This window comes from Peromyscus leucopus, chromosome 1 (assembly GCF_004664715.2).
Source record: "Peromyscus leucopus breed LL Stock chromosome 1, UCI_PerLeu_2.1, whole genome shotgun sequence".
Classification (NCBI taxonomy): Eukaryota; Metazoa; Chordata; class Mammalia; order Rodentia; family Cricetidae; genus Peromyscus; species Peromyscus leucopus.
The window spans coordinates 158,619,498-158,644,954 of NC_051063.1; the positions used below are offsets into that span (position 1 = coordinate 158,619,498).

The following is a 25,457-nucleotide window of genomic DNA, read 5'->3' on the forward strand; positions in this document are numbered from 1 at the left end:
TCCATTCAGGCTCCATGAGCTCACTGTTTCCTTTGTCCTGTTTGCAGGGTCAAGGTTGGAGGCTGAGGACTCAAGGGAGCAGAAAGTTTTGGGCTCTAGGACCCCAATGTGATGTTTCCTCACTGATTTCTAGGTCCATACACAGATGCACATCCCCCCCCACCTCGGCCCCCCTCCAGCCCCAGGGGCCTCTGCTCTGTGTCTAGGGAAAGGAAAAGCCCCGGACTGGTTGAATCCCAGTGAGAACGTTGCCGGCGTTGATTTGCGGTTTGACAGTCAAAAATAATCCAAGCATTGCTTTGCATGTGATTTATACAAGTGTCTTAATTGGCATCTTGATTATATGATTGCGTGAAGGGCTGTTTTCAAGGTGTGCCTCTAAATAGAAAAAAGAAGAAGCATACAGCTGGGAAGGAAATGTGTGTTGAGCCGCTGAATCTCTGCTTTATCCCCAGATTTTTAAATTATTGTTATTATTATTTTTTTCACCAACTCAATGCTACATTTTCCAGTTTCTGCCCCTCTGCCGAACCTTCAGTGGCAAACATTTCCCCCAAATGACATAAATCTTTCCTGCAGACATGGTGCTTGGTCTGCAGTTTCTTCCTGGGATCTACTGCTGCTTTTTTCCCCCTCTGCCGCACAAACTCTGAGACGTGGTCTCTCCCAGCCTGATTACAGCTAATTATTTTAGAAATCCATTTTAAAGGCAAGTTATCTTAACTTTATGGTAACCCGACAGAGGAGATCTAAGGAAAAACCTGAAAATCATAAAGCGTTCCAGAACATTCTATTTTGTGCAGTCCAGAATGTGACACATGGGGTCTTTAATAATTCACTGCTTGTTAACATTAAACAACTGTTAACATGCTCAAATAATTAGTTATGCTTGCTTGACATGTTTGCATCTTTAATAATTGATGCATTTATCTTAATTACTAACAGTATTATGGTCGTAATATGCATCTTTTTTCTATCTTAAAATTTTAACAAAAACTGACTTTTTGCCAAAAATGATTATGCTCTAAGTTTTAATTACTCATTGTAATTAAATTGCAAGCTGCAGTATTTTACTAAAATATCTTTTGCAAAAAAGAAAAAAATATTTAATGGGAGAGAGGTGGTTTTGCTGTTTATGCAGCCAAGTTAGTAAATGTTTCATGAGTTTGATATTACCCTCTCTGACTAGATGTAAAATAACACTGCTTTCAAGATATGAGTCACTTTGAAAGTCTTCCATGATTGTGGATGTCTCCATGATTTCTGCCCAGAATGCCATGCTCTTCCCCATTATCCACCAGGCCTGTGGGATCGGAAGGCCCCTGTTGCCGGGTAGCATGTGGTTAGAAAATAACCGAAGGGTCATGGCCACACTCCCTGTATCTCCCGGGCCAGCCTTGTGTGAGGAAATGCTGAGGAATGACAATGAGAGGTCTTTTGACTTACTCTCTCCTGTAGGAGAAGATGACACAAAGCCCATCATCCAAACTGCATCAAATGCCTAGTGTGAGTGGAAGGTTACCAAGATTGTGAGCTCTGAGGACAGCACAGAAGACCCCAGGAAACAAGACTGTCCTTCTCCAAGGACACGAAAAGAACTCAGGTGTCTGGTGCCCTATCCAGCCCAGCCGAGGACCTTCTCTGTCACCTGCAGGTGTGTTTTGAGACTTACAAAGCCACCAATCTTAGGCAACATGCTGCCCAGTGCCTGGGAAGGCAGGGCTACAGGCTAGTCCTCCACACTCCTGATTCCCTAGGACCCTTGCTGGGATGCTCAGGCATTCACAGGCCCTGCTTTCCCTGCCCTGGAGGACGGCTATGCTGGGAGCACCAAGAAGCACAAACTGCTGGGAAGAGCCTGGGTAGTATGTCCTGGCTGGTCAGCCATGGATGCATATCCTTACAAGTTTTCAAGATGCAGATCAAGCCACTGCTGGGCTTTTGGGAAATGACTAGCAGACAGAGGAAATTTGATCGCCGCCAGCACAGGGAAGGCCAGCCAGCTGGGGACCTGGGTCTCCTTCACAAGCTTCTTCATTTTGAACTCAGGAAATCCTCTGTTTTTCTCAATGAAACTCCATGGCTTCTCAGAGACTGAAGAGGGAGGCAGGGATAAAACCTCTCATTCAGTAGCACACAGGTCAGTTAAGAGGCATTTAGTTCAAAGTATACAAAATGGCTGCAGCTGCTCCTCAGTCACATTCAGAAATTTCATGGAGAGGAAGAAAGCAGAAGATGCTGGTTTCTGTACCCTCTTCGAGAACCCAGCAGATTCTCATCTAGGTCTCCTTGCTGAACAGTCACTGGAAGGTGAGTTAAAACAGCCGGACTCAGCTAAAGCACGTGACAGGTCTAGGTGGACTTGGTGATGTGTTTGCCCTGTCTGTCTCCTCTCATCCAGCAGTCCTATACTGAGCACATCCCCAGTGCTCCATACACCGCCAAGCACTGCAGGGGACAAGAGATGAACAGACGTCAACTCTGACCTGAGAAGTTCCAGAGTGTTGGAGAGTGCCATGTTCAAAGAAGAAGAGAGCTAAGTGGGAAGCGAGGGCAATTGTTTAAGAGAAGAGCTAACAAATGCCTAGCTCAGCATAATGCCTCAGGAATTTGCTCAGCATCCTCTCCACACAGAGAGACAGTTAAGGTGTTGTTTAGGAGATGAGGTGCATAAAAAACGCATTCTTCCTGTTAAACAGCTTAGTTAAGGACACCAGATAAGCATTCAAGGGACTGCCTGTGTCTTTCTCTCACTCCAGGCAGAAATGCAGATGTCCCGTGGCTAGTTTAAAGGAGTATTTATGAAGAGCCATTTCAAAGCTTCTTGCTGGGCCTTTGCATAGCTTAAGAGAGTGGCCATTAAGATGTGTCTGTCAGATGAGAAAGCTTTTCACTCTAAGTAACAGAAAACCAGATTAACTGTGTCTTAAGCATCAAGGGTGTTTATTGTTAAGATGTCTCCAGCCTTGTCGTCAGCTCAGCCATAGAACCACCAAGTTTTCAGGATTTTTCTGGGTTTCTCATCCTCTCAACTCAGTAACTTGCTCGATGTTCATCTATATACATTTTTGCCTCATGGTGGCAAAATGGCTGTTGAAGCTCCAGGCGTTAAATCTGTCTTCAAAGCAGGAAGAAGAAAATAGGCTCCCTGCTGCCCTGCTGACATACTTCCCCTCTGCGCTGTTTTTTTTTTGTTTGTTTGTTTTGTTTTGTTTTGTTTTTTGTTTCTGTTTGTTTGTTTTTTGTTTTTTAAATCAGGAAGAAAAGTATCCCATATGAGACATTTACCATCAGGTCTCCCTTCTTAATATTGGGCTGTTCAGAACTTAAACCTCTCTGATAATTCTATGTGTGTGGGAGCTAGAAATCACTATTAAGAAACAGACAGGGGCTGGAGCTTGGGAAAGGCTCTTGGTTGGCCAGTCAACAGTGGCTCCCGTAGGAGGTACAGTGGCTTCCTCCGCTGTAACAAAGTGTCTGACTGACAACCTACAGGGTAGTGGTGTGTGTTAGAGCAGTCTTGATCAGCATTTCCAGCTGCCGTCCTGTCTGACTGGCTACACTCCTCGGTGGTGGTAGGAAAGCCAGGGAAGCCAACCAAAGCAGAGACTGGAGGACAAGATATTCTCTTTAAGGCAGTCTACCTTATTCTAGTTAGAATCTGCCTTCCACAGCCACCACCAGCAAACTGTCCTTCATTGATAAGGAAAGGATCCTCATGACCCAGTCACTTCCCAAAGCACACCCCCCCACACACACACACACACACTGCCTCGGGGACCAGTCTTTAGTACGGTCATGGACATCAACATGAGCAAGGCACATGACCATTTTTTGTAACTGGTAGGAAGGCTTTGGGGGCGGGGGTGATGTCAGAAAGATGGATCAATGGAGTGTCACTGAATTCGGGGACAGATGAGTTATTAATTAACTGTAAGAGCCTCTCTATTCAAATTATGGAGCAGTTGGGCAAATATTTCTTTTTCTCTATTGTATGTCAGGCAGCACTGTCTTGAGAATGGATTTTGGCGCTGGTTAGTTGTCTTGTGTGTATGTGTGTGTGTGTGTAGGTGTGTAAAGGCATGTATGTGCTTATGTGTGCATATGATTTAATCTGCTAGACAACAGAACAATAAACCCAAAGCACTGTAGAGAACAGAGATCCCCTCTCTCTATCCTGAGTCCAAGAAACAAACAGGCAGTAGAAAGGAGCAGGAGAAGAGATTGCCAACTCTGCCCGTAGGAGTCATCACAGTGGGGAACAGTGAAACTGTAAGGCTCATGCACCCATTTCACAGGAGACAAAAGTATAGCTTGAGTTTTCCTGCCTTGCCCACAGTCAGGACAAATCTTTGTCACCCACGAGTCCCACAGCCGCTCAGACCCAACCAAGTAAACACAGAGACTTATATTGCTTATAAACTGTATGGCTGTGGCAGGCTTCTTCTTAACTATTTTTATAGCTCAAATTAATCCATTCCCATAAATCTATACCTTGCCACATGGTTTGTGGCTTACCGGCATCTTCACATGCTGCTTGTCATGGCAGCAGCTGGCAGTGTCTCCCTCTGTCTTCCTATTCCCTCCTTTCTCCTCTCTGTTAGTCCTGCCTAGCCACTGGCCAATCAGTGTTTTATTTATTAACCAACCAGAGCAACAGATTTGACATACAGACCATCCCATAGCACTTCCCCTAATTTTTTTTTTCAAAAAGGAAGGTTTTAACTTATACCAAAGCCAGCTTGGTATATTTGGGAATTTGGGTGTAGCTTCTTTTACAACTTCCTGCTGGAGGGGGGCGCTGTATCTTATGGGGACACAAAGAAAATTTTAGGATCATGGAGTAGTTCGTGAGGCTGTATCGTCTGAGCCAGTTGCCTTGAAATGATTCTGGATGTTGGATCATCTGGGCCATGGTGTCATCAGAGACCTTTCAGGTGGTCTTGGCTGGTCAAACCTGATGTATCTTAATCTGGAACAAATCCATAGCCTCTGGATTTCTGTAGAAACAAAAGCAGAGCCTCTTTTCCAAAGCAACATATCCTTATATCCAAATTTTGAAGTCAAGGTACATTTAAAATATACATTTTGGCATAACTCAACAGGTTTTGCAATCAAATGTTTTTCTTCAGTTACGAATATCAAAGAGAACTTAATCCAGATTCTCTGTGTGGTAGCCATCTTTATGTGGCTTATTTTTTATATTACCTTGAGCCTATTGCTTTACACTGCAGCCTTTTAAGCCTGAAATGGCACTGTGGCTGCTGGCTCCACCCACTTCAGCTTCCCAACATGGCGGTGGTACGTTTTCCGCCAGCTCTGGGAGCCATCGTAGGTCTATGCTTTTATCTAAGCAGCATGTAGCCCAGAAACCTCTTTTTTGTTTTGTACTAGCAAAGGCTAAATCCACCATGCAGCTTAATGTGCCATTTGCAGAGGCCTCATTCCCGCCATACTGCAGGTCTAGTGCACATGCCAGGAACCCGCCATAGTAGCTCAAACACGCAGGCTGCCATTAACTTGAGAGAAACAACTAGGAACTGTTTTAAGCTCCATTTTAGAATCTTTTTTTTTCTCAGGTTTTAGGTGGAAACTCTTGCCCACGTTGGGCACCATTTGTAACTAGAGTTTTCCTGCCTTGCCCACAGTCAGGACAAATCTTTGTCACCCACCAGTCCCACAGCTGCTCAGACCCAACCAAGTAAACACAGAGACTTATATTGCTTACAAACTGTATGGCTGTGGCAAGCTTCTTGCTAACTATTCTTATAGCTTAAATTAATCCATTCCCATAAATCTATACCTTGCCACATGGCTCGTGGCTTACTGGCATCTTCACATGCAGCTTGTCATGGTGGCGGCTGGCAATGACTCCTTCTGCCTTCCTGTTCTTTCTTTTCTCCTCTCTGTTAGCCCTGCCTATACTTCCTGCTTAACCACTGGCCAATCAGTGTTTTATTTTGATCAATCAGAGCAACAGATTTGACATACAGACCATCCCACAGCACAGAAGTGTTAGGCTGTAGGAAATAGAGAGAGATAAAACAGAGGGAGATGGGTAAGTGCGAGCACACAAAGCCTGGGACAGTTCTTCGCTGATGTTCAGTCTACAAAAGAACAACTCAACCTGTCCTGTGCAACCTCTTCACTCAGCACCAAGGTCCATCTAGCATCTCAAACTGTCAGCCCACTATTCCCACACATGGAGACAGCCCTCTTCCACTCTGCCCTTGTCCCAGTCCCAGGTCCTTAAGGACCACCATCCCTCCTTCTCTTACTCCCACCCTTTACTGTATTCATAGGTCCCTCCTGCTCTTAGTCTCCTGGGAAGACAGAGCCTCACTGAACCTCAGCCCTCTGGGCTATTGTCACCCACTGAGCAAGGTCTCAGCAGCCTGGGGCCAGGCTTCCTTTCCCAAGGACTTGCCCCTATGTGACTGCATAGGATGATCTGTTTCTTTCATGTGTCTGTAAGAGTCTGAACTATGAACTAACAACATAGAGCACATCATTTTGTCATAGGCCAAGAGGGAGCAAAGAGGGGTATGGGAACTCAGATGCTGGCCCAGAATGCTGGGGGTTGATTCTTGGCCCTGTTCTCCCTAGGACAAGGTTTTGAGCCTTTCTGAATATACATTTTCTCATTCATAAAATGGGATAACAGTAGCTCTTAGTATGTTTCTGTAAGGATTAAATGAATGCATTACAGGCACACATTATGCTGTTTCATACAAAGGATTTAAGCATCCTTAGATTGGAGTCTCCACCAAGGTTCCGATGCCAGTCTCCCATAGATACTAAGTGATGATTGTAAATTAACAACACTTAGAACAGTGGCTGAAAAATAATCCTCATGAGAGAAGTACCATCCTTTGAGCATCTTTACCAGCATGGAGTGAGGACTTCTACCACAGCTTCTTTATCTTTCTAGAGAGTTACTCCAAGTTCTCTCTAAGCCAGGAACTCAGGGACTCCCTCCAGGGCACTCCACTGTCCTATGGGTTGCCCAGAGATGTGGCCAGGAGTAGCTGAGGAGGTCCCGTGGGTTCCTGGAAGTGTTGATATCACCCATTTCAGTCCTGCTTCTGATGGGGACATGTCACAAGGTGGCTGATGCTTCTGAGGAAGAAGGAGAAGAAAGCAATTCCTGGTCATGCCCTTTCCTCCTTGTTACAGACCTGCTTGGCTGGGTTCTGGAGCTTCTCCTTCAATTGCCCACGTGATCTTCTTATATGAAGCTTGATGGGTAATCTTCATGGGCAACTTGGGATTTAGAATCACCTGGGAGACACACCTCTGCCTGTGTCAGCTAAAGTATTTCAGGTGAGATTTAACTGAGGTGGGAAGGTCTACCCTGAATGTTAGCAATGACATTCTATGGGCTGGGATCCTAAGCTGAAAATAAAGCAGAAAATGAGCTGAGGCTCAATACTCATCTTTCTGTGTGTCCCGACTGTGCACATAGTGTGACCACCTGTGTTGGGATGCCATCACCATGCCTCCCCCACCATGAGACCCCATCTTCAAATTGCATGGTTCAAAAGAAACTAACCTTTCCTTCCTTAAGTTATTTTTGTCAGGCAGTTTGTCATAGCAACTAGAAAATTAAGTAATCCAGGAAGGTTCTCCAGAAGTCTATCTGGGGTCGAAGCTTTCTGCTCAGGAATCTCCTCAAGAATTGCTTCCTGATGTGCCCAGGGTAGCGTGGGTGTGGGGAATCAGGAAGTAAAAGGTCTAGAAAAGTGTTAAGGCAAGTGAGGTGAGATTCCAGGTAGTCTAACACATAGCTGAGATTGTACCCTGGAAAGTCAGCTGCAGCCCAGAATCTTTCAAACCAGGTCAAAGACCCTGGGTGGTTTCCCATCTGTTGGTCCAAGATTAAGCAAGATATAGTTGTCCCAGTGCCCCAGGCCAGTGAAGGAGGTGGAAACATTCCTGGGCATGTTGTATCTCAAAGGGACAGAGTAGGGATGCAGCAGCCTTCGGAGAACAATGCTCCCCAGAGGAGGTAGGAGTGGTGGCTGGTGAAGAGGGAGCACTCACGTTGGTAGCAAACAGGAAATGACTGAACAGAGTCACCAAGGAGAGAAGGATTGAGCAGGGATTTGGTGTTTTTGTAGGCAGGAAGGTGAAACTGGGGAGAAGAGGACTCAGGGTCAGAGAGAGGATCTGGAGCCAGAGGGACACTCATCAGGCCCCTTTCCTGTGGTCCTGAACTTTGCAGAGAACCGAGGGAGGCAGCCAGCAAGAGAAAGTAGAACACTGTGTGCAGATCAGGCCCCGCGCCCCTGCAGAGCACTTTTCCATGGACGTGTTTTTCTTTCCGACTTTAGAGTTAATTTATTTATCTGACCACTCGGGAAGGGAAGGGAAGTACTGTTTTATGAGTCCAGGACAAATTCAAAAACAATAGCACATTTATGTGCCTTAATTTTTCTGTTCACAGAGATTTATTTCCTTTTATTATATTTGACAGCAGTCAACAAACAAATAGATGGCAGAGTGCAGCTCTCTCAGCACAAAATGGTTTGTGTTCTCTGTGCACATGGCTGAGAGTCTTTTTTTTTTTTACGATATACATTATTTGAAGCTTGCTGCATTGATCTCCAAAAGTAACATGCACCATTCTCCTGACACATATGAAGAAGCACAGTCAATCTGAGGCTGCAGATGGTGACCCCACATGAGGGTGTGGCTCCCCTTGGGAGGAGATATCAGAGAGTCTAATGTGTGGGGGGGATTTAGTGGAGGTTCTAGGACTTGAGCTGATAAGGTCAGTGTGTGTGCACAGAAAGATGAATTGTGTGAATGCTCACGTGTGTGGCACACAGGTGGGTATCATAGGCAAGGAGTTACATGGTGCCATTATCTTTCCCAGCAAGTGCATGAGAAGGTGTAGCCTTGGGGAATCCTTGTCTAAGGGTGATTCAAACACTCTGAATCTGAAAAGTGTACAACACTGTTGAACTAGGACAGGCTCTGGCATTAAAGGGATGGGCACTGGAGGCTTCATTCATCTGAGGTTAGCCAAAGAAGACTCATAGAGGCCGTATTGATATTCAGATTTTTAAATCCTCCATGTTCCATTGGCTCTGGCAGCTTACACTGGAATTCTTGTTCCAACCTTCAACCTCAGCCAGTCATCTCAGCCAGTCTCCAAGGTTTTCTTGTGGCTCGGGTGCCTTTCACTGTTTTGGGGATGCATGTGAATTATTCTGCTAGACACACTATCTTTGCACAGCAAATGCCATACCATTAGGCAGAGGTGGGACTGACCACTAATTGTCTGCTTAGAACTCACAGAGGAGCAAGCTGGGACCTTTGCAGATCTTCACTGAAGGCTTGGGCACAGCACCAGGAAATGTAGGTGCAGACTGGCAAGAAGATATAGCTGTCCACAGCCAACAATCCCAGCCTCAACCCTGCAAGACGCCAAGAGCTGTGCAGCCTACCACCCTCATCACCATTCTCCCAGACGCCAGGTCTGCCCATCTTCCTGAGATGTGATCTACTAACTACCTTTTGTCCTAAACACTCAGCTCTTTGAAGGTATCCCTCTGTCTATAAAGACTAGCCTCTAAGAGCAATAAAGCCATTGAAGATCTTCTCCTGAATCCATTCTGAATACTGATTTATTTTCCTTCAAACAATGAATTCTGCATTTCCCAAGAACATGGTTGGAGTAAGCTCATTAATGTTCATGCCCTACAGGTGTGTGGACCTGGAAGCAGGCTGCTTTCTACAAAGGCATTTTCCAATTTCTTACTCTTTGGGGAGAGAAACTCCTGGAAATGTTCTGAGCAGTTATTCCAGCGTTTGTTTTCCCCACTTAAAACCTACCATCTGCATCTCATCCCATGAAGCACATAGCGAGTGTATGGATGTAGTCAGGAATTCATTTTATAATGACATTTGCAGGCACAACATGCTCGGCACTCAGCCTGGCCCTTGGAGCTACAGAGATCAGAAGGGCACAGTCTCATCCTACCAAGAGCTCAGAGTATTAAAGACACGGGTATGTCCTCGAAGAGTCCTGTGATAAGAAGCCATGACAAATGACAAATGTGGCACTAAAATCCTCAGAAGGGACAAGGAAATGGTAGGAAGAGATGAACCCTATGCGGGGAGGAGGTTATTACTTACTTGTTGAGACCTACTTTGGGAAAGAAAGAGGGGTCTGCTCACACCTGAAAAATTAGACTCTAGAAGTTTCCTTGGGTCTACAGGGGAATGAATACTGATTCTCCTTCTTTTCATTTTAAGATAAAAACAGGAGATATGGTCAGATCCTTGGAATATGACTCCTTTGCACTCTGCTGATGGGTTAAAGGCAGGTGGGAAATTCAAAGAGAGAGACAAGAAGAAGGTGGGGTGGTGGGGGAGTGGAGGGAGACAGCAGCAAGCCTCCCAAGGAGCAACATGTAATGGGACGCAGGTAAAGCCATGGAACATGTGTTAATACATAGATTAATAATTATGGGCTAATTCAAGATATAAGAGATAGCTAGCACAAAGCTTGAGCCATGGCCATGCAATTATAATTAATATAAGCCTCTGTGTGTTTACTTGGGGGATGCAAGTGGGAGAGATTTGTTCCGACCACTGGCAGGCCGGGACACAGAAAAACTTACAACTATACTCTGCCTCTGCCACTGGAAGTCAAGCATGCAGGGGTGTAGCCCTGGAAGGCTCCAACAGCTTTCTCTTTCTGAATACTACCTACCCTACCAGTGACAGCCGGGATGGTAGGAGTCACCAGAGTCTCCATGTAGCCCCACCATTTGTTCAAAGCCCCATATTCTTGGTGAGGGATACAGGCCTCCTTCAAGGACTCCTAAGCTATGTATTATATTTGCCCACCGTGCACTCAGAAATGTCCAGATACGGGCCAGCACACGCAGAGAGAGTCAAGCAGTATGGCAGTCTCTTTACCGGCCCCATCTTCTCTTTCTGTGGACTTTTCCTGTGCATCATGACATTACGGGGTCCAGGCCAGTGAGAAGGCAAGGGTCTGGGCCACATCCAGCCCTGGGAATTTCACAGCTCTATGTGCTCGGCTGTAGGAAACAAGTAACCCTAATAGTGAATGGTTCATAAGGAGCCTGTAGATGACTTATAAGGGAAACATAGCCGAGGGATGAATCAGAGCCCTTAACCCCAGACTCTTTCTTTTTTCCCATTACATCACATGACTCAGACTGGATGCAGAAGCCTGAGCTGATTCACACACACACACACACACACACACACCACACACACACACACACACACACACACAGAGAGAGAGAGAGAGAGAGAGAGAGAGAGAGAGAACTGGCTGAGGAGACTGGAGCCAAGCTGGATGCCAGGCCCAAGCTGTCCACTGTCATTACTTGTAATTGAATGCCAAATGCCACCCACAGGCTCATGCATTTGAAAACTCCATCCCCAGCTAGTGTAACCATTTCAGAAGGTTGTAGAATTATTGACAGTTGGAACACAGCTGGTAGAAGTGGGTCACTTAGAGTGGGTGTGAAGGGTTGGAGATCTTTCTTCCTCTGGCCCAACTCTTTCTGTTTCTTGATCCGGAGAGATGGAAGCAAGCTGCCTTATGCTCCTGCAGCAGCAGCCATGAGCCTCTCTTGCTCCCATGCCTTCCCCACCATGACAGACCGTATCCCTTCAAACTCTGAGCCCAAATAAATCCTCTTCCTTTAAGGTGCTTCTTTCAGATGGTTTAGCACAACGATGAGTTAACTAGTACAAAAAAAAAAAAAAAAAATCAGTGTGACCTCCTGGTCTCAACCCAGAAGGACAAAGTGCCAAGGATGGGGAGTCAGAGCACAGATAAGACAAACCACAGGTCAAAGCTCTATATCCTGAACAAACTTGCATTCCAACAAGAAGGTAGGAATGGCCATGACCTCCATTTTCTGTTGTGTCCCAAATTGCCAGGCAAAATAGTGTAGGTAAGTTGGGGATATGGAACATTATCAAGCTTTTTCAGGTACCCAAGGGGCATTTTGAGTCAGGGGCACATAAAGTAATATTTATGTATTAGTGTTTCCTGGAAATCCCATCTCTGGGTTGATGACTCTCCACGAACCTCCTACTTCCCCCCACTTCCCACTGCATCCCTCTTCCAAAGGCACAGAGAGAAAGCCCTGCAGGGAGGAAAGGTCCAAGCTCCTCCACCCTTAGGTGTGGCCCCAGCCTGAGGGCTTTGAGGCCAAACAGAAGTTTGATCATAAGCATACATTACCTGCACTGGATTCCAGCACTTCTGGGTCACATCAAAGAAGGTGCTCCACACTCATACAGCAGAGCTCTCTGAACGATAACGCCATTGATCTTTTCAATAGGGACTTCTGAGTTTCTGTGCTGGGGGTTTCTGAAAACAGATTTCAGGACATGGGTCTGAGTTTGGCATTCATGAAGACTGAGACACTAAAGGTGTGCCTTTAATGGTCCCCACTAACTCATGGTCTTCCTTTATGCACTTAAAAAGAGAACCCTTCCTTCTCGTGACACCTCCATTTATTCAGAATTAGCATGTAAAATCTTAAATTAGGCATTCCGCACTTGGGTTCTGACAGATCCATTACTTTTTATGCTGAGAGAGTTGAGTTAATTTTAAATTATTGAGGCCCAGCACCTGAGCGAAACGAACATCTTCAAACAGCCTGGGCATCTGTGAGCTTCACTAATGCAGAAACACAAACTGGATTAAAATCCATTTCTACTTCGCTGGCCAGATACATATATATGACAGACCCAGGAGAGAGGCCTGGTAGGGCTGTTCATTTTGCCAGAGTGGATCTGGGGTAGGATACCAGACTGTGTGGCCTGCAGTAACAACAAGGCTGACCTATAGATGCCACCTGCCTAATGACCCAGCTGTAGAGCGGCTTTGTGCTGTGCAGGCTATATTTACTCTATTCTCTGCCTACTACAGTGTATGGCAACAAGACTGTGTCCTTAGTGGCAGAGAAGATATGTACTGTGGTTAAAAGTGCTCCAGCTCCCATTGTGCCCATTGTGTGTCTTTTCTCTATTCCCTGTCTTCTTATCAGACACCAGCCAGTCTGAGAACTGACTTCAGATACTGGTTTGCAGATCTGATATGACCAGGCTTCTTCAATACTGCTTGAACAATGCCCTTAAAAGATGTTCACTACATGAGCCCTCTGATTCTCTAAAATATCTACGTCCCTCCCTACCACCTTAGGGTGATCGCTTTAAGATATAACATTAGTCAGTCAGCAGAACAGAGTCAATGGAACAAAGTCAGCTGCCTTTTACCCGCCAGAATTTTTCCAAGACCCTGAGGTTACTTCAATGACCAGCTAGCAGATCACAGAGACACCTTCTGAGTGTGGCCTATGCCCTAAGGACCCTCTCTACAACAACATCTATGTTCCCTGGGGAAATCCTTCTTGACAGTAACCCAAGATTTCCACAGGAACCATTTCTCCTTGACCTTTGTCCACCCTTCCATCCCCAACAGAGACTCCTAGGGCAACCATACCATCCAGGTGTCTTCTCACCCTGTCCACAATGCTACTTATGGTAGCACATGTGACAACTCTGACCAGGTACTAAACAGTTTGGAGCTGGTGGATAATATGACTTTGATGTGCATTGACCATTGTTGGAGTTGCTTCCCAAGCCAATGACAAATACATTGATTTTATCAATCCAGCCATTTAATGTGCTACATGGGAAGCTAATGGGGTCTTTGGTAGGCGCTGTACTACTTTAATCAGAACTCTTTGGGTTACAGTAGAGAGACCAGAGTTTGGAAAGGCATACTGTAGGTAGCTGTTAACCTCTACAGAGTGTGAACATCTTGGAGAGGGTTTGAAAGTATCTGTGTTGGAGTCTGAGAAAATTCATTTTGGGGTCAGTGAGGACAGGAGATTCATGAGCTAAAGCAAGGATTAGCACTGAGTAGACTGCTGGGAGCTGTACAGAGCCTCCAGTAAGTCTAACTTGATCATCTTGAAGGTTGACCTTTTGACTTTGAACTCACTCCAATAGTGGGTGGCTATAGGCAAGAAACAAGAGGCAGTCTGGGAGCCACTGGGGTACAGAACCCAGGGAATGGAGGACCAAAATTTTTGAGAAGCGTAACTCAGCTTTATCTTGATGCAAAATAGAAGAGGAATTCAACAAAAGACTCATGTGAGTCTTTGCTCTTGACCTTTGTATTAAGAGAAACCCAAATTTCCCATCATGTTCATCCTAGGCCAACCGCAGCCCAGCAATCCAGCCCCGACTCCAGAGGCCCATTGGCCTCATAGGCTTCCCAGGCGGCACAGCACTCACATTCATCTGCTGGGAAACAGGCGGCGTGGCACTGAGGACTGTCGTGTTCCGTTTTAAAATGCCACAAATAACAGATTTATAGATTTTTCTAAATACATTATTTTAGCTTGACAGCATTAATCATTCATGCTTCCTTCTTTCATTTTTCTACCTGCAATGGATTATTGAAACAGAAAATAACAACGGGAAAGGCTAGCAGCAGTATCAAAATGTCAAGTTTGTACTTACAGTTGTATGGGCCCAGACAGGGTCAAGAGCCCCAATTATTTGTGTATGTACACAGTGGTACGACACGAAAGGTTATGTCACCTGCAGCTATTTTCTTGCAGATTTAAATAGGGCTGATATTCAGCTGTACCATGAGCTGCTGACATAGAACAGAGAATGGTAAAATACTGCAAACTCTGGTGTCAGAACCTAAAATATGAATTGGGTGATTGTGAGGTCCAGCTGTGGGCAGCACCACATGTCAAGGTACCAATCTGTTCAGTTACGTTGGGTTATTTCTGACGTGCTTTTTTTTTATTTTATTTTTATTTAAACATAAGGCAAGAGTAAAATCTCAGGGCAAGGATGGGAGCAGGATGTCAGGTCTATCTCTTCTCCAATACTGTTTTCTAGAGGCCAAAAGAAGATACACCTCTCAAACCTGACCAACAAAGGATGGCCAAATCGATATTTGTGTGCAGATCTTCAAGGATGTCAGGGAAGTACTTCTGTTGGTGACATTCTCTCAGTTGAGAAGAAGGGCCTGCTCTGAATTATTGTGGAATATTATTTAGAATAAAGTCATTGAATGGAAAGGTCTGCACAATCTTCCATTTGTTCAATATCAGTGAATCACAGCCGCGTGTTTTCTTCATAAGTATTCAATGAGTTTCTATGGTCAATATATGAATGAAATAGTACCTGGGAATAATAGAATATTCTTTAACATCTTTTCCCAAACCAACCACATTCTATTTGATCTCTATTATCAGTCTGTGAGATGCATCCTCGCCCAAACAAACCAACAAAGAAGCAGAACGATTACTCAACTTTAAAGAACACATTTGTTTATCCATTAACTATGTGTGTGTGTGTGGGGGGGGGTGGAACCCTACTGAGATCACTGCATCTCAAGCATCATGAGTGTGTCCCTTCTGACCCCACCTCAAAGAGCAGTGGGCTCGGGTAGGTTTCACAGCAGTAGAGATGTACTGGCACATATGATATTTGTGCTTTTCCTACTCTTTGGGACACTGGGAAGCAACTAGCTAAATGAAATCAAGGTTGTACAGGCCAGTTCAGAAGAGAAAGCTGAAAGTGACTGTTTCCAGTTTGATGTAATTTTGTCCTGCTACAGAAATGTGATCTGCGGAGACATAGAGAGAAGTTGGTCTTTGCTCCCCAACCTACCCCACAGTCAGCACCTCATTTCTCCGTATATATTGCTTTTGTTCTCAAATACCCCAAACTTCAGCCTATCCACTTCCCTCCAGTGCCTCAGAATATGACCCATATCTCTGCTAATTCTGGTTCTGCTGTCTTCAGTGGCTTTTCTCTCCACCTTCTAGTCCATTTTCTTTCAACTGCGAAGACTTCCCCTTCCCTGCCCTATGCTGGCCTCACCTCCTTCAGGAATTCTCACCAAACAATATCTTATGACTTAGTTAGGATCAATCGAAGAAACTGAGTAGACAGCTACGAATCTAGGTCCAAAGAAGACCTTATGTCAGGCTGAGAAGAAGCATGTGTGGAATCTCCAAGGAGAAAGGGGAAAGGATGCTTTTAGGTCTCAAACAAAATGGATGGAATAAATTGAAATTTAAAAAATGAAGTACTATTGCATGGTACAGTGTAGGTGGACATTAAAAATAGTGTGCAAATTGAGAGAAGCCAGTCAAAAAAGAACATATTATATTATTTACTTTACACAAGGTGTCTATGGTAGGCAAATCCTTAGAGACAGAGAGTAGATGTCAGGGCTCAGGGACCAAAGAAGCTGAGTTTTCTCATAAGGGTAGGAAAAATTAGTGATAATTCTTGCAGAAACCTGTGAAGACACTCAGACCAAGTAAATTACAAAGGGCATGAGAAAAGGACATAGAAAAAGATAAACATTGTGGACCAAGGACAGCAGGGTCTCAGCAATTCATCTCTTCCCCATGTATGTCCTTCCCTTTGCTGAGTGGCTCTGCTTCCTGGTTTCTACAATCAAACACGAGCAAGTGGCCTCCCAAGGCTCCAGAGCTTCTAGTGATTTGCACACAAGACCAAGCAGAATGAGACTGGGATGGCAGCCCTAAAACAAACATCCAAGGAAGACACTTATTGACCTAGTCCTGATTTGATCATGTTCCCTCTTCTGAGGCACTCTACTCTCACTGGGGAAGAAAGGTGAGAAGGGTAAACAATGTGGATTCTCAGTGTAATCATACGGAGTGAAGGGAGGAGGAGTGTCTTAGGTACTTTTCTGTTGGTGTGACTATGACAAAACTATGACCAAAAGCAACTCATGGGGGAAAGGACTTCATCTAATGACTCTGGGGTCACAGTCCAGCACTGAGGGAAGTCATAGTGGGAGCTCCAGACAGGAACCTAGAGGCAAGAACTGAAGTAGAAACTACAGAAGAATGTTGCTTACTGCCTTGCTACTCATGGCTTGCTCAGACAGCTTCCTTATTTATCTCAAGGCTGCCCACCCAGAGGTGGTACCAACCACAATAGACTGGGCCCTTCCACATTAATCACTAATTAAAAAAAATGCTCCATAGGCTTGCCTATCTGCCAAAAAAATTATTCTTTGTCAATTGTGGTTCCCCCTTCTCTTGAGCTCGTGTCAAAATGGCCTAAAACTCCACCAGGGCAAGGAGCATCTAGCAAAGGAACTGAGGAAGGACTGGACTGACTGTCCCCAGACCATCTACTTTTGACACTAGTTTTCCAATGTGCAGATGACACAGAGAAACTTGATGTATAGATAGAGAATTCCTGTTCTGGAAAGTTCTTTAGTCATACTTTGAACTTGGAAGTTCCCAAGTCTTTCTTTCTATGACTTCTTTGTTTCTGCAGAACTTATCCTTTTGGTTAATTAAAATTTTATGACATTCATGAGTCATTGTCTTCCTGAAGCATCAGCTAAAGCCCTAGAGACTGATATGAAGGTTAAAGGATGACCCAGGATGATGACCCAATCAGGAGGTGGACCCACATTTTAAAGACTCATACAATATTTGGATGGTGTCTTTAAAAAGGTACATGCAAAATTAGCATTGGAAGCAAATATTTATATAGAATAAGGAAAGAAATAAAAAATATGCAATGCCAAAGACCAACAAATATCATATACATGTAAAAATCTTATTTCATCAATAAAAATTTTTATTAATTAGCATTCTAACGTATCACTCTAGTCCAATTAAAACTACCTGTCCTTTATTTGGTCTGCATTCTGTATGATCAACAATATCATTATTCCGTTTTCTAGAGTGATAATAGAGATCCTTCTGGTAGCATGCATACAATATGAAAATTCACATCCTGATGAATTGGCTGGGTGATGGGCTACTACAGCCTTGTGACATACAAACATGAATTCTCATACTTTCTGCTTTTCTTATTATTCACTGCAAAAGGAAAAAGCAAGATGGGTGTGTTAAGCTGCATGTATGACTTTCATACTGACTGGGAATTCATCATACTATGTGATATGTTAATGGATGTGTATGTTTCTGATGGCAGAAAGGAGTTTCAGAGTAGCATCTGGCTTTACAAGCTTTAAACTTTTTTAACCTTCCATGTACCATTGGACATGTTCATATTTCTCCTGAAATTCTGATCCTGTGAAAGTTTCTGTGTTGCATGTTGGAAGATGCAATAAGAAACAGCAGTAGAATGTCTTAAGTCATCCCTGCCAGCCAGCAGTGTGGCAAACAAGCAGCTATACACAGAAGTAATGTAGATGCATGAGTCCTTCCAGACCCCACATTGCTGTATCTGCATTCAACTTACCCAAACACTGCAGTCAGTTCAACTGCAGGAGGAGAAAGGTTTAGCAGGGGAAAGACAGGGGCCCACAGCAGTAGTAGAGAGAACCTCAACAGTCTTCAAAAACTCATGACCACTTGCTCACATTCCTCAGCCCCATTAAAGGATCTGAAGGAACCTGTTGGAAAACGGGAGCTTGAAGATTTAAGCTTCATCAAGTTCAAGGAAAAATCACCTCTGTTGGAAGTCTAGGCACTTTGGAACATTATGGAGCTGGTGCATATGCTGGAAGTGCTGTAGTAGAGTACACCCTTATTGTCTTCTCAAATAGAGTTGAAAGCTAGTGTTGGCATCAGACAATCATTGCAAAATTTCTTGAAACACAATGTCCTAATAATGGGAGAAGAGATCTATGCCTCTCAAGTCACCACCAAACTCTTACCCAGATCTCAAGCATCCTTTCCATCAGCTGAGGATGGGCTAATGGAAAAGGGACATAGCTCTTGCTGTGAGGACAGAAACATCTTTTACAAATATATAGTTGCCTACCCAAAACAAGTCTAAGGAAGGGTTCACATTGTTGAAGGTTCTTCTTAAACTACCACCCAAGGATCACTGTTTTTGTCTTTGGAAGACACTCTTCCTACCCACCAAATAGAAAGTAGTTGACAGGAAGCACAAAGACTCTTGCTGGTCCATATTGCCCTCTGTCAGCAGGAGTTTGTGAGGAAACTATATCCCAGCCTTTACACGATGACATTACCATCAAAGGTATAGCTGCTACAAACACATATGCATTTTGAATAGCCCATTAAAAGCAGATATTAGTGCACTTGGGGTTCATTTAAGGGTTTTCTCCACCCTGTCCAACTGCTTACCTTTTATTTTGGCCAAGATTTTAATTTAAGGATGATTTGGTAAAATGACTGCACAGAAGTGACAAGTGTCTTAAATGTGCAGCTGTTTCATGCCATACGGTGCCAGCAACTTCACAAATCCCTCAGTGGAAGGATTCTCTACATCAGGTTGGCTGGCCTATGGGCAGGTCTCGGGGGTGCGGTGGGCTGGGTAGGAGGTGGGTTCTCTTGATTGCCTTTATTGATGTGGGGAGATCCACCCTAAATGACACCTGGTATCAGCACAGATAAGAAAAGACACCAAAGAAGGAAGGTTATCCTCTTTAGCTCCTTTGGCTTTCCCTCTGGCTGTGGAGTTAATGCACCCGGTTGCTGATGCTGATTCCTTCAGTGACATCAGAACCAGCATTCTTGGATGCCTGTCACCTACTGAGGACCTGCTGCTCTCCAGGAACCCTTCAGGCCTTTGAGGCCAGACCACCAGAGCTGCTGAGGCACCCAGCCTTGTGGACTGAGCGATTACCCGGTTCTCAGCCTTTCAGGTATGATATAGGGTTCTATTCCTCTGGAGAAAGCAGACTAATACAGTCCTCAAAGGCCACAACATAGTTACCTTTGTGACTTTTGACCTGTGATGAGATTATGCAGCATCCTCAAATAAGGCTGTGGCCAGCAAATCTTGAGATCTGTCAGTTGGAGCTAAGAGGGAAGAGGAAGGTCACCCTCCTCTGGAAGTGCAGGCTGACTGGTGAGAAGGGAGGTCCTCCAAAGCCTTCTTCAGGAAAGGGAAACACCAGCTGACCACACACCAAGGACTGTTCCCTCCCACCTGTCTTTGAAACAATTGCTTCCAAAATTTGGTCCAGAAGGATGAGGTTCAGCATCCAACAAAGATCCAGTTGACCCACATTGGAGGGGAGAAGGCTGGAAAGAGGAAGGATCACCCCAGCACAGGTATGTCTTAACCATTCTAGCTCAACAAATGTGACAGCACTGTACCCCTAAATCCTTGGTGTCTGTGTAGTGACATGAAATACATTAATCACAGACAGCTGTTAATTGTGATGCTTGAGAAATGTGGCATAAACAGGTTCCTGCCAATTGAAAGTTTTAATTAGATTTATTAATTCCAGAGTGTAGTTGAGACTGTGGTGAGTATTGATTATAATGGCCTGTATTTTAAATATAATTAATTCATGATCTGCATAATTGCTCATTACCTGTACCTTAATTATGGGGCATAAAGCATTGTTTATCACTAACATAGTACTAATGGGAAGACAGGCTTTCCCCGATAACTTAGGATTCTTGATATTGTTTGCTGTTGTTGAAGAGAGCAACAAGACATTTCATTTTCTTTAGTGGCAGAGAGAGGGAGAGCGAATAGGAGCCTGTATCTCCTGGTATGACAACTGGTATGCAAAGACAACCTGATAAACACAGGGCGTTTATGATTCTTTCATGACTGCATTCTCTGACAAGATAAAGTAAACACTCTTTTGTGGGACTTTACAACTGCACAAGGCTAAAGCTACTGTCCAAGGAAAGTGAAAGAAAAATGGGAGGATAAATACTCTGTCTGAGGCTGCTCGTGGGCAATGAGGGTATCCTAGCAGTGTGACAATTTTCATATAATAACATGAAGAATTTCATGGTTTTTCTTCATCTTATTGCTAGTACTGGCACAATACATCTTTCTTAGGGGAAAAATTAGACAAATCTATGGAACTTTGTGTTTTTTCTCACATACCATAAATCCTAAAGATAGTTCATATGCTTATTACTGTTGGCGTTTTTTAAAAGTCCAAGCAAAATCTGAACATTTTGTGTGTGTGTGTGTGGAGAGAGAGAGAGAGAGAGAGAGAGACAGACAGACAGACAGACAGACAGACACACACACACACACACAGAGAGAGAGAGAGAGAGAGAGAGAGAGAGAGAGAGAGAGAGAGAGAGAGAGAGAGAGAGAGAGAGAGAGAGAATCATGTTATCAGGAAATACGAGTTATCTGAGATTTTAGTGACTTTGGATTTTGTAGTCATCTTTGCACCCCTCTCCCACAGACTGTAATGAAGATGAGGAGGGATGGTTTGTGGACATCTGTTTGGGTCTGTGCACAGGGTAGCGTGTCTAGTGGGGGTTGTGCACCTGTTTCATGGAGTCTGTGAACGTCAACTGTAATGACCGACTTCATCTGGTCATAGCAGCAAAGCGAGATGATGGAAGAGCCAGCGAGGCAGCAACCAGGACTGCGTTCCCTAGACGCAGCCTCAGTTCTGGGCGGGCAGTTCTGGAAGAGAGCTCATCTTTACAAAGTGGGACACCTTCGCAAATCTTTCAGCATTCGCTTGTGTGAATGGAGTGTGTATATGTTATGTGTGTGCATGTATGTGCACTTTGCCTTGGTGTGTGTGTGTGTGTGTGTATGAGTGTATGTATGTACGTGTATGTGTGTGTGTCTGTATGCCTGCTTGTGCATGCATGTGTGCATGTGCCTGTGCCTGTGTGTGTGTGTGTGTGTGTGTGTGTGTGTGTGTGTGTGTGTGTAGCCTAGAAGTTGGGTGTGGGGGTCTTCTACTTCTCTCTACCTTGTTTTTGGAGACTCTCAGAGAGCCCGGATCTTGCAATTTAGGCCAGATGGATGCAAGCTCTGCACCTTGAATGGATTCATCTCTGCCCATCTAACACTGGGTAACAGGCACATGCTACCATGACTGGCTCTTACATTGTGCTGGGGATCTAAGCTCAAGTCCTTATGTTTGCATCTCTAAGCCATCTCTCCAGCCCCACTATCCACTATAAAAATTTATGTTTTAATTTTTTTATAGTAAGGTCTCACTATGTAGCCTAGGCTGGCCTTAAACTTAACATTTTATGTCCCCAGTCTCCCAAGACCTGGGGCTGGGTATGTGAGCCTCAGGTTACTTCTGTTTTCTGTGTTGGGAATGGAGCCTACAGCCTCACATACCGATCATTCTACTACAGACCTACAGGCCTTGGCAATGCATTCATATTCAGACTTTCTGAGACATGTACATAATCCTTATGGTGTAGCTATGTGTCTGGCTGACAGTCAGTCTCTGACGTTCTTGATACATTCAGCAACATGATAAGCCAAATAATGCATAGTACTGTGCTATTTACCAAGAGCAAATGACTTATTTTATCTAAATGTTCAAGTCTATATGAAGTCTTAGGATGCTGTGAAGATTGAAACAAAAAAGGGAGGAAGCAGACAATGATGATAGAGCATTTAACTCATCTGTTAACTCATGCTTCCACCCACAGATGTTTCCTCTGTCACTAGGAAGCACACACGTTAGCTAATGTCCAAATCTGAGACAAAAACCACCTCCAACAAAAGCTAATAAAGTAAGAGGAAATCCCTGGCAAATAAAACTATTACATTCAAAGGAGGTGTCCTCTTCATGCTGATCCTAGAGATGAGGGATTCCTGAGCCCCTGTGGTGGTGACTCAGAGGTGGTGAGAATCTCTGGTTGTGTTGAGGGCCTTCCCAGAAAGGTTTCTGAATGTGGGCACGACGGCCCTATGGGCTGGGGGTCTGGATTGAACAAAAAGGAAACGTGAAGAAGCCAGCTGAGTCCCAGCCTTCATCTCTCTCCACTTCCTGACTGCAGATGCGATGTGACCAGCCACCCCGAGTTCTCGCTGCCATGGCTTCCCCCGTACCCTCCAATTCTGAACCCAAACAAACCCTTTCTTCCTTGAGTTGTTGCCAGGTATTCCATCACTCTAGCAAGGGCACAGTGCATCTTGCTGGGCTCCCAGACGCTCAGGTCAGCTCAGAGATTGCTCCAAGCAGCACACAAAGCCTGGGTGACATCAGTGCAGACATTTGCTTTCTCGCCATCCTGGAGGAAGAATGTTTAATGTCATGAGGTCAGGTGCTGGCAGGATTGGTTCCTTCTGAGGCCTGTGTTCTCGTCTCTCAGCTGGCTGTCTTCTACATTTTTCTTCATCCTTTGTGGCTGCCTGTACCCTGATTTTCTTCTCCTATAAAGACATTGGCCATAGTATATCAGGCCCAACTGTGGCCCTATTTTAACCTCATTTCCTCTTTAAAGACCTCACTCGGTCACATTTGAGGGTAGTTGCGGTTAAGTCCTCAATGTACACACTGGGCAGAGGGCCTTACATCTGCCCTGAACAAACAGTAAAGTGAAAAATTGTTCAGAGGCAAGATACTGCTTTGTGGGTTATAAAGTATTAAGGACATTTGAAAGAGTAGCCATTTCCAAGGTTGGCAAGATAGTAGCAATCTGGTAAAGACACTTACTGTGGAGCCTGGGGTCCCAAGTTCAATCCCAGGACTCCACATAGTACATGGTAGAAGAATAAGTTGTCCTCTGACCTCCACCACAGATACTGTGGCACACACACACACACACACACACACACACACACACACACACACACACAGAGAGAGAGAGAGAGAGAGAGAGAGAGAGAGAGAGAGGCACACATACGATAAATAAAATAAATACAATTAAAGTAAAATAATAACTCTACATTACCACCCAGCGACTGCGCTAAGGGCACTTCTCCAGCAGTAGGTCTCATGTGAGAGGCAGAGTGGCCCCTGGGCAGATTTGGTAATATCTGGAGGATGGGTATTTTTTTATCCAGCTTCAGGGACTGCTACTGGCATCTGGTAGGAAGTGCTCAGGAACCTGGCTGCTCTGCTCTCTGCCCTGTGCTCATGTGCCTCCCCATTCCAACACTGGAAGGCCTTCTTTCTATTAAATCTGTATACTTGGAAGAAGAAGGATGTAGGGAGGGAGGAAATCAAAGAAGTCTCTAGTCAGTGATTTCTTGAGGCTCTATGGTGCCCACTTGTCTCCCAATGTCTGTGTGTCCTGAGAGCCATCCAGCAATGGCCAGTCTGCCTCAGTGATTTGTTAAGACCATTTCTCTGCAGCTGGAATAACTTCTACTCCCCTACCCCATTGAAACTTCTTTTTTTTTAATCTAGGAAGTTTTTCATAATGCTCAAAAAGCTAAAATAAAGTGGATGAGTTCACGCAAGGGGCTGTGTGAGTCCTCGAAGGCCTCAGACAGCCTGGAAATAGTTCTGCCCTAGGCCCTCAATAGCAGCATTAACACTGCCTCATATTTTTCCCTCCCCTTCCTTCTCATCCCAGGCTGCATCTAAACTTAACAAGCTCCCCTGTGACCCAGGAAAAGATCAAAGAGATCTTTACATGCCCCAGATGGAGGATGGGAGCAGGTTCCCACAGAAAATGGGGTGGGTAAGAAAATGGCTGGCCAGGAGCAGGCTGGTACACAGGGATTCTCCAGTGTCTGACAATCAGAGGCCCAGAGAAGAGAGGCAGGTCTTGCTTCTCTGGGGTCTCTAGAAGCTTTATTAGAGGCCAAGTGTCTTTTCCTAGTGGCCCCATCCAGCATGGTGACCTTTCTTCATTGTAGCCCCTTTGCAGGAATTATCAGATCAGTGACAGCCTGAGTCTCCCTGAGGCCTGATGTTGAGACGCTCCTTTGTCCTCGTGGGTTACTGAACGGGTCAAAGTATGCCAAATGGACCTCAAGTGAGGTTCCCAGGGCAGCTCAGGGACTGAGGCACTGAGCTGCAGGCGGGGGGGGGGCGCTCCTGGGACAACCATCTCTGAACATGTGAGGGGGCAGGATTTGGGGTAGGGAGAAGCCCTCTCCAATGCCTTCACGGTGGTTCCACAGGTACTCCACAGGCTTGGAGGGCCTTCTGGTCTGTGCCAGATGGAAAGAAAGTAGGCAGCTGTGATTCTTGGAAATGGTCAAAACTGGGGAGAGGCTGATCTCAGTTGAGTTTGTGCATACTCTGAGCTGGGACATGGAAGCCACTGGCGGTTATAGGCTCCTGAATGAGGTCATCTCCTGAGAGACGAGTCACCAATTTACACCTCACTTTACTCTAACAAAGTCACTTTATCTTCCCATATCAGGGATAAGCAAATATCATAAGAGAAAGAATTCTTTTCTTCCATGCTGAAAGGGTTAGAGATTGGAGAACCTGGCATAAGCAGCTGGCGTAGGCTAGAGGCTCAGAAAGCCATCTCCTGCCTCCTGCAGAAGGGACACCCATGTCTGCTGGGTAGACTTTGGTAGAGATGTAAATGAAAATGCAACCATCGTAGGGCCACTGGAATGTCCTCCCTCATTATTTCTGAATCAAATGGGATTCTTTTGACCAAATGGGTTATATGGAAATCGTTCTGAGGGGTCATAGAGAAGACAGCAACTCCAGGGAAAATGAAGCATGTACTCCCTATCCACACTGCCCACTCTGAGCACTTTCTGTTCACTAC

The 25,457-nt window shown here is 44.9% G+C and overlaps 1 long non-coding RNA gene across 1 annotated transcript; it reads left to right on the plus strand.

Moving 5' to 3' along the window:
• The first annotated feature begins 6,995 nt into the window (after positions 1 to 6,995).
• On the plus strand, positions 6,996 to 9,614 carry LOC119087729. The gene is made up of 2 exons (XR_005091211.1): positions 6,996 to 7,323; positions 9,295 to 9,614. It is a non-coding gene; the product is annotated as an uncharacterized LOC119087729 (long non-coding RNA).
• The last annotated feature ends 15,843 nt before the right edge of the window (positions 9,615 to 25,457 follow it).